The sequence below is a fragment of the Mustela nivalis genome (genome assembly GCF_964662115.1).
Source record: "Mustela nivalis genome assembly, chromosome: 17".
NCBI classification, from domain to species: Eukaryota; Metazoa; Chordata; class Mammalia; order Carnivora; family Mustelidae; genus Mustela; species Mustela nivalis.
In genome coordinates, this window is record NC_139036.1 from 44,323,444 (window position 1) to 44,332,667 (window position 9,224).

General features: G+C 53.0%; 1 long non-coding RNA gene across 1 annotated transcript; it reads right to left on the minus strand.

Annotated features, from left to right (window-relative positions):
• Nucleotides 1–1,272: 1,272 nt before the first annotated feature.
• Nucleotides 1,273–2,370, minus strand: LOC309851322. Its single transcript, XR_014304721.1, has 2 exons — nucleotides 2,190–2,370; nucleotides 1,273–1,622 (listed from the first exon to the last, which is right to left on the minus strand). It is a non-coding gene; the product is annotated as an uncharacterized lncRNA (long non-coding RNA).
• Nucleotides 2,371–9,224: the final 6,854 nt, after the last annotated feature.

Here is a 9,224-nt window from a genome sequence, read left to right on the forward strand (position 1 = left end):
CAGAGAGGCAGGCAGAGAGAGAGAGGGAAGCAGGCTCCCCGAGGAGCAAAGAGCCTGTTGTGGGGCTCGATCACAGGACCCTGAGACCCAGGACGCTGAAAGGAAGGCGGAGGCTTAACCCACTGAGCCACCCAGGTGCCCCATTTCTTTAAAGTTTTATTGAAGTTAACCTCTGTACCCCGGGTGGGGCTCAAACCTATGACCCCCAGATCAAGAGTCACATGCTCTATCAACTGAGCCAGCCAGGCTCAGGAGTTAAAAAAACAAAAACAGGGATGAAGCCAGCACCGCATAGGGCTGTCTGCTCAGCAGGGAGACTGCTTCCCCCTCTCTCTGCTTCCCCCTACCTCTCTGCCTACTTGTGATCTCTCCTCTCTCTGTCAATAAATAAAACTTTTAAATTTTTTTAAAAATTAAAAAAATAAAAAATAAAAAACCAAAAACCCTTAAGCTGATCTTTTTTTTTTTTTTTTAAAGATTTTATTTATTTATTTGAGAGAGAGACAGTGAGAGAGAGCATGAGAGGCGAGAAGGTCAGAGGGAGAAGCAGACTCCCCATGGAGCTGGGAGCCTGATGCGGGACTCGATCCTGGGACTCCAGGACCGTGACCTGAGCTGAAAGCAGTTGCTTAACCAACTGAGCCACCCAGGCACCCTAAGCTGATCTTTTTTAAGTGGGCTCCATACTGGCCATGGAGCCCAGTGAAGGGCTGAACTCATGCATGACCTTGAATCCGGACCTGAGCTGAGATCAAGAGTTAGAATGCTTCACCAACAGAGCTACTCAGGCGCCCCTGGGTGATTTTTTAAAAGGCATTTTAGTTTTTTGGATGGTATACGTGTGGTATAAAAGGGCACATCACGGGGCGCCTGGGTGGCTCAGTGGGTTAAGTCACTGCCTTTGGCTCAGGTCATGATCTCAGTGTCCTGGGATGGAGCCCTGGCATTGGGCTCTTTGCTCAGCGGGGAGCCTGTTTCTCTCTCTCTCTCTCTCTCTCTCTCTCTGCCTGACTCTGCCTACTTGTGATCTTCCTCTGTGTCAAATAAATAAATGGAACCTTAAAAAAAAAAAAAAAAAAGGGCACATCATGAACCGCGGGTCTCCCAGGCTCTTCCGTCCCACCGTCTCACCAGCGCCCCCCGCAGGGGATCTGTGTGTCTTCCGTGTGGAAAGCGACAAGGTAATGAGTGGAAAAAGGAGACCTTTCAGGAAGCTATGGAACGTTCCAGGTAGGAGAGGACGGACCGTGTCAATGATTTGAGAGGCACCGATGAAGCAGAAACAACAGACCTTGAGCACTGGTTAGAAGAAGGGGTTAAGGACCACACCTGAGGGAGGAGGTCTGCCCTTGAGTGAGCCAAGGGGAACAAAGGGGAGCACGAGGAGGGGCACACAGCAGACGGTCTGCAAAGATGACCACCGCAATGCCTTCGCCATTCGGAGCCTTTCAGCTATTTTCCACTCTCCTTGAATTCGCGTGGCCTTTGACTAGCTTTGATGGACAGGATGCAGCCAAACCCATGTCCTGATGGTTCAAGTGTAGGGCTTGGGAGGCCTGGCACAGCGCCCACTTCTGCCCCTTGGAAGCCAGCCACCACGCTGCGGGAGAGGGAGAGGCTACCTAGAAAGAGAGGGAGAGAGAATGAGACACTAAGAAGGAGATGGGGAGGCCCCCATCTCGTCCAGCCACATTGACGGAGGCACCAGACACAGGAGGAAAGCCATCCATCCTTGCGCTCCAGACCCAGCTGAGCCCTCCCAGCCCAGACCTCACGGCGCAGAGACAAGCTGTCCACACCAAGCCCTGCCCAAATTGCAGAATCATGAACGAACGAGATTGCTGTTGTTTTAAGCTACTCTGTTTTGGGTGGATTGTTACCCAATAGATAGCTGAAAGAAGTAGGGAGGGACAGGAGAGAGAGGGTAGAAGTTCAGTGTCTTTCCCATCTATGCCTTAGAATTCCACATTCCCTGGTCTGCTGCTTTCCTTCTTTTCGCTTTTAAAAGCCCCAGTATCCCTGATAAATACCTGCGGCCTTTCTTTTTTTTTTTTTTTTTTTAAGATTTTATTTATTTAATTGACGGAGAGAGAGAGATAGCGAGACAGGGAACACAAGCAGGGGGAGTAGGAGAGGGAGAAGCAGGCTTCAATGATTGAGCCACCCAGGCACCACCCAGTCACCCCTACCTTTGGCTTTATAATGAAGCCAGGGCTTCCAGCCCTGGGCTTCAGGCATCTTGGTCTCCTGTTGCTCCTGGGTCCACATCAACAGCTCTGAAACCCAACTGCCTGTTGATTACTGTTTCCTTGGGTCAGCCTAGGGTTGGTTCCCATTCTACCTTTGGTTCTGGGGGAAGGAATTTGTTTTTCCTAACATCACACCCCTGGGGGAAATGTTATTTCTCTGTGTTCCTTGTTTTCTAAGGCAGGACGGGCTAACTCTCAAGTAGCTAGGCACTAAATGCCAGACGAATGACTAATGAGGCTCCCTTGGAGAGAATCCTAAATGGGGTTCAGTTCCTCACTTCCTGCCCCAACCAGAGGCCTTCAGTCTCTCCCTTTACCCAAGAAGGTCTCACCTCGCTCCCTGTGACTCAGGAGTGGCTCCCTTAGCTGGGGAAGGAGAGGAGTTAAAGGGCTCAAACACTATTAGAGAGCCATCCCTTCTGTGCCTCCATGGAGAAATGGCGGGCCCAGGAAGAAGCAGGTGATGGAGGACAGGCATGGAGACAAAGACCTGGAGAGGTCTGTCAACATCCCTCAACAGGGGCCTGAGGAGGGAGAACATGTACGCGAGCACAGGAGGGTGACTGACCCCATGCTCCCCGTCTCAACGGCCCACTTCCCCCATCACACAGGTCTGCCACTGAGAGCAGCTGGTGGGGAGAATCCGCCATTACTTGCCTCTGGAGTTTGGGGTTCCCCAGGGTAAGGACCACCCCCCTCCTCTGGATTGTCTCTCGAGGGAGTCTTGAGTAACTTTCATGCAGTCCCTGTTGACGACTCTTGGTGGCCCGCCCAAAGCCTGTATCTGCACAGGTCTGAGGAGATGGAACATCTTCCCTGTGCCCCCAAATTTAGTTCTAGTGACAGTGGAATCTAAGAAGGAAATCAGGAAAGATTCTAATCTAACCTGCCTCCATATTCAAGATAAGGAAACCAAGGCCCAGGTCAAGCCAAGTGACTTGTCCAAAGTTCCTCCTGGTTCATGGCAGAGCTGAGGCCACATTCCTCAGCTCCCCAGTCAGTGGCCTCTGCTGCCCACACAGCCTCCTGCAGGGCTCTCCCCACTCTGGCCTTCCTTTTCTTTTACCATTCTTTCTCTTCTTAGCCTCTCTCCACCACATACCCCATGAAGGGGCACTTCCAACCGGGGAGGCAGTGACAACAGCCTTTCCCAATGAATGTGGGACTTACTGCATTTCTGAATACCAAGAGGCTGAGGAGCGTGTGTGTGTGCACACTCATTCACTTCCGTGACACTGAATCTATGCTTGGGCCCTCAGACACACACACACTCCCAGTCCCAAGCCCCCCTTAGGGAGACCTGTGCTCTCCACTGATCCCCTGTTCAGATGGCCCTTAGTACAAACTCAAGTCACAGGACTCCTCGCCTAGCCTCAGCCCTTGGTGTCCCACAGACTAGCTTAACTGGGTAAGGACAGTTGAATGACCTGTTCTGGCCCCGATCCAGAGATGGGAAAGAGAACACAGACGGCTTCAGAGCTGTCATCAACCATGGCCCCTCTTTGTCTACTTAGAACTCTTGTCTCTGGGTCCCTAAGTGTCCCTCCCAGTGAGGATCATGGGAGGGTGAGGACCCCACTTTCCTTCTTCCTGCTCCCTTTGCTACTCCCCCACCCGTCTTTGATAAGAATCTGTTGGAATGAAGCTCCTGCCAGGCGTTAGATTCCGTCGGAGACACAGCTGGATGTCTTAAAACCCAAGGGGAGATGTTTATCTTTCCTCCCAGCTCTGTCCTTTCCCCTCATCCTGGGCATTGCCAGTCAAAGGTACTGCCCAAGGAGACAATCAGGTAACACGGAGCTGGGCCCCTGATACCTACAACTCAGAGGGTAAGCCTTGCTGGGGAAGGGTGGGCGGAGCGGGAAGGGGAGGGGCAGGGAGGGCGGGAACTGAGATGTCCCCTCGGAGTTGGTTCACCTCTTCCCTCCTCCCCTGCTCCCCACTCCACCCCACCCCCAGCCCCCGTCATTCCAATACCCCCCACCTCTGCAAAAGTCAGATTGGGATTCGATCCCCAGCCAGTTGCCGGAGTTCCGGAGCAGCTGTCCCGGGCTCCGTGGGGGAGGGGGCCAGGAATGCTGGAGCTGAGGCCTGGGCCGCCCCAGACAGAGGCGGCTCTGAATTCTGGGAATGTTTGTGCAGCTGGAGCCCATTAGGGGAGGGAGCCGCGCCGCTTATTAATCCCAGCCTTGTTCCCCGGGAGGGGCCAGGGCCCTGCACACGAGTGGAGGGGGACGGGGCTCTTCTGCTACGCGGGGTGGTGGTGGGGAGAGGCTTTCAGCCCCCTGCTTGGTTGAGTCTCCCATCAGGAGCTTGGAGATCTGGGGCCCTGCGCCTGGCTCGCAGCGCATGGTGCACTTGTGTGTGGTGGGGGGGCAGTGTGTGGGGAGGTGAGTGTGGATGGGTGGGTGTGGGCACCGGTAAGGGGCCTGTCCAGACGTGGGGAGGTTTGACAGAAGCGCTCCTTCTTGGGGAGGCAGGAGGCACACAGTGGTGCTGGGGGGTTGCTGCTGTGGGCTCCTTAGGGATCCTTACCAGCAAATCCCCCACCCTCCCACCCAAGCTCCTCTCTGGCTGGCCACCGTGACCAACGGGAGAAGGTAATGAATTCCTGTTGCCTCAAGTGTTTGAATGTGGCACAAAGAGGGCTGAACAGTGAGTGGGAAGGCAGCTGCTTGGGTCACATCCTCCAGCAACTCCAGGAGACCCTGGGTCCCCTCCCGGAGAGGTGCAGTGTGGGACCTGGGCAACCACACACAGTGCTCCCAGGATGGGGAGTCTGGGGGCCTGGGTTCAGTTCGGAGCTAGCGCTGCAATAGGGGCCTGGCCCAGTGTTCCAGTTCTACAGACTAGCTGCGGGACCCCGGGTACACTTCTTTGCCTCTCTGAGCCTTGCTTTCTTGACTGGGATAGAGTCTGTCCTATGAATTGTAGAGGGTTGTTGTGCAGATCATGTACCTTTGTGTATCCAGCCAGCCAGCCCCCAAACCTCTATACCACTTATCTTGCTGGTTACCGGGCCGCAAAAGTGCATGAGGACACTGACCATTAGAAGCTCATCCTTCACAGTACAGGCTTCAGAGCTGGGGTGGGGTTAGTCACATCGGCAAATGGCAAATAGAGCGTAATGTGGAAAGTGCTCTAACCCTCCAGTCTGCAGCTGGGGACAGGGGCTGTTGGATGTTCAGGGGGATGATGCCAGGAAGGTTCTAGAATGAACTCTATCTACTAGGACTTTGGTTGGTTGGGAGTTGTGACAGAAATCCCAGCATCCTCTCTGAGGAGCAGAGAGGAAGGCTTTATGATCGAGTCCATAGAGGGGGGGTTAGCTTTCTTTTTTTCTTTGTCCTTTTTCCTTTTCTTTCTTTTTTTTTTTTTTTTTTTTGAGAGAGGGTTAGCTTGGTGCCCATGCTGAAGCTGAAGTTCATCCTGGAGATGGTGAGGGGTGGCTGGGACAAATGAGAGAGAGAGAGAGTCAATGAGGCGCTGGGGCCTCAAGAGCTTTGGAGAAGGATCATTTGTCTCAAACATCCCCAGAGGCCTCAGCCAACAGAAAGAAGGAAGGCCCTTCTCCTCTTACCCCCACCCCACAACAGTCCTTGAGTTCAGAGGGTCTCCAGCTCAGGTAAGTGAGCTCCCTTCAAAACCTCAGAGAATTTCCAGGAGGGCTGCTGGGACAGGACACAAAGGCTGACAATCCCTCTGACAAAAATTTGGAATTTGGGATGGGCAAGGAATGGGAGTAGTTGTCTGAGAATTCCCAGGTCGTGCCTCAAAGCATTGGCCCCAGCAGCTCCAAAGGGCACCACGCATTTCTGGCATAGTATTGAAGTGAATATTCCTGTCCAAGGCGCTCATTGCTTTTAGGTTCCAGGCCTCATGTTTGAGGGACTAAACCAGAGCTGGCTCTGTGGAACAGAATCGCAGAGGTGAGTGGGAGGCTCACAAAATTCCAGAGGCTCAGTTCCTGCCTTTAGGGAATGCTAGTCTAATAGGGGAGACCAGCCCCCTACTCTCAGGGAGCTCGTATCCTGGTGGAAGGGAGACATCATTTGTCCTCTGGGAACACCTAGTCCGACAGTAGAGACATAGACTTTGTCCTTCGGAAATGTCCAGTCCAATGGTGGAGGCATACACACTTCTAGGATATAAAAAATTATATGGGGTGCATATGAGGCAAATTAATGGACCAAGTACCAGTTATGGGCAGTCAGGAGTAGTAGAATGAATGATAGGAGAGAAGAAATACGGAGTTAACTAGAGGAAGCTCCTGGAAGATAGTGAACAGTAAGGTCGACCACAGTCAGATGGAGTAGAGCCCTTCTCTGTGTCCAGATGCTGCAACCATCTCTCCCGCCTGGGGGAGTGTTGTGAAATGTCCAGACTGCGCTAGCTGATCCCTAATATCCCTTCCAGCTTTAACATCCTAGACTTGCTGGCCCCAGCCCTCTCACCCCTGCTTCCTCTCCCTCAGAGCCTCCCCCACCCCTGCCCTTCCTCTCCGCCTTCCATTTGGTCTCTCCTGAGGCAGGTGGTGCGGCCAGCTGCTTGGCCTGTGCTGAGATGAGATGAGATCCCACCCACAGAGTGGGATGGCGTTCCGTTCCGTGGGGGTGGGCTGTGTGTGACCCGAGGAGCCGACAGCTGGATTTGGGGCTCGGGCAGGGGGCACTGGGGTGAGGACATGGCTTGTGGCAGCTCTTCCCAATACCTTCAAGTAGGGGAGATTTGTGGGGGAGGGAGAGAAAATCTTTGGGGGTGTCACAGGTTTGGGCTGTGATGGGTCTGGGTCCCTTTGTGGAGGTCCGGGAGGAGCCATCAAGGAAGAACAGGTCGAACTCCACTTCTCTTGAGCTGGGGGACCCTGGGGCTAGAGTTGGGCCAGGCTGGGTGGTTCCTGCAGCTGCTGGGTGTGCTCCTTGGAAGGGAGCTGGGAGGTGGGGGGCAGCGTGGATGCGAAAGGACAGCTGGGTCTGCCAGGAGGCCTGGTCTGACACCCCTCCTGAGACACGTCCCTGCCCTCACCCCACGCATGTGGACTAGGTTGGTGGGGGGGGACTCTCCACCCCAGCACAAGAGGTCAGACAATGACCCGGACCCCAGAGAGTTTAGAGCGAGGGCGGGGCCTAAGGGAGCCATGTTACTTCCATCTTGGCACCCTTCCATCAGAAAGACTTACAAGGGGGCGCCTGGGTGGCTCAGTGGGTTAAGCCGCTGCCTTCGGTTCAGGTCATGATCTCAGGGTCCTGGGATCAAGCCCCACATCGGGCTTTCTGCTCAGCAGGTAGCCTGCTTCCCTTCCTCTCTCTCTGCCCGCCTCTCTGCCTACTTGTGATCTCTCACTGTCAAATAAATAAATAAAATATTAAAAAAAAAAAAGAAAAGAAAAGAAAAAACAGACTTACAGGAAGAGTGCTGGGGTCCCGTGGAGCACCCAGGGATAGATGGCGGCCGGATGGCATGGCTGAATGTTCCACTCCACTCCTGTTTCCACTGATTCAGCGAGAGTGCTCCCCACCAACCTTTCCCCTCTGTACCACTGGTTCCTAAACTTTAGCAGTGCCTGAGAGTCACTTGTTAAAACATAAATAAGGCCATGAAGTCCGCCTCACTCCAGAGATTTTGATCGAGAAGGTCTAGGGTGGGGGCTGAGAATCTGAAGTTCCTGCAAGTTCCCTGGTGATGCCCAAGCTCCCGGTCCACAGGCCATGCTTCGTAGTCTACTCCTTCTTTCTCTCCTTCTTGCTCAGCTCTCCCATCCTTCTCCCAGCCCCTGTTGTCTGCCTGTCCCCTCCCCACCCCCCAAGCCCAAGCCACCATGGCCGGGGTGGCAGAGCCCAGGGTTAGACCTACTGGGACCAGAGGGTGTGGAGCTGGGCTCAGCCTGGCTTCTTCTGTGGGACCTAGGCCTGGCAACACACTGGGGTAATTCTCTATCCCCTCCTCTCCCCCCTTCCCCAGCTCAGTGATCTTCAACGTCAGGGTCCTTAAGGATTCATGTGTGGACCAGGCATCACCTGTAGATTAGAAAATTTCCCACCTGTCTCCCAGGTCTGTGCACTAATGGTCTTCCAATATGTATGTCTGCTGTTGCCGTAAGAAAAAAATTTTTTTTAATTAAAAAAAATTAATCATTTAAAAGTCTTAATGCATTTATACTTTCTTAACTTAAAAAATTATAAAATATAGGAGCACCTGGGTAGCTCAGTCGGTTAACCGTCTGCCTTCGGCTCAGGTGAGGATCCAGGGATCCTGGGATCAAGCCCCTGGCACCCTGCACCGTGGCTCCTTGCCCAGCAGGGAGCCTGCTTCTCCCTCTCCTTCTGCCCTTTCCCCCTGCTTGTGCACCCTTGTTCTCAATCTGTCAAATAAATAAATCTTTAAAAAATTACAAACTTGGGGCACATAGGTGGCTTAGTGTGTTAAGTCTCTGCCCTCTGCCCAGGTCATGATCTCAGGGTCCTGGGATCGAACCCTGCATCAGGCTCTCTGCTTGGCAGGGAACTTGCTTCCTCCTCTCTCTCTGCCTGCTTCTTTGCCTACTTATGAGATCTCTCTCTGTGTCAAATAAACAAATAAAATATTTAAAAAAATAATTACAAACTAGGTCACACTAATAAAGCATATTGGCATTCTGTCAAGATGAATTTTGTCAAGATGAACAACTGTACAGGCTGTCACCCCAGGTTCATCCAAGCTCCCTCTCCTCACCACACGGACCTTAGTTCAGTTACGCAAACGGACCTAACTCCCTCTGGCTTCAGGGCCTTTGCACATGCAGTTCCCTGTGCTTGCAACAATCCAATAATCTGTGTCACTTCACAACCTCTTCCACTCCTTGGCCTGATTAACTCTTACTTTGTCCCCAAATCTGGGCTAATCACTTCCTTAGCAAATGTCTCCCATCTCCCTGATCAGGTCAGTTCCCTCATTAGAGGCTGTCACCACACATACATGTAGATGTATTCCTCTGTC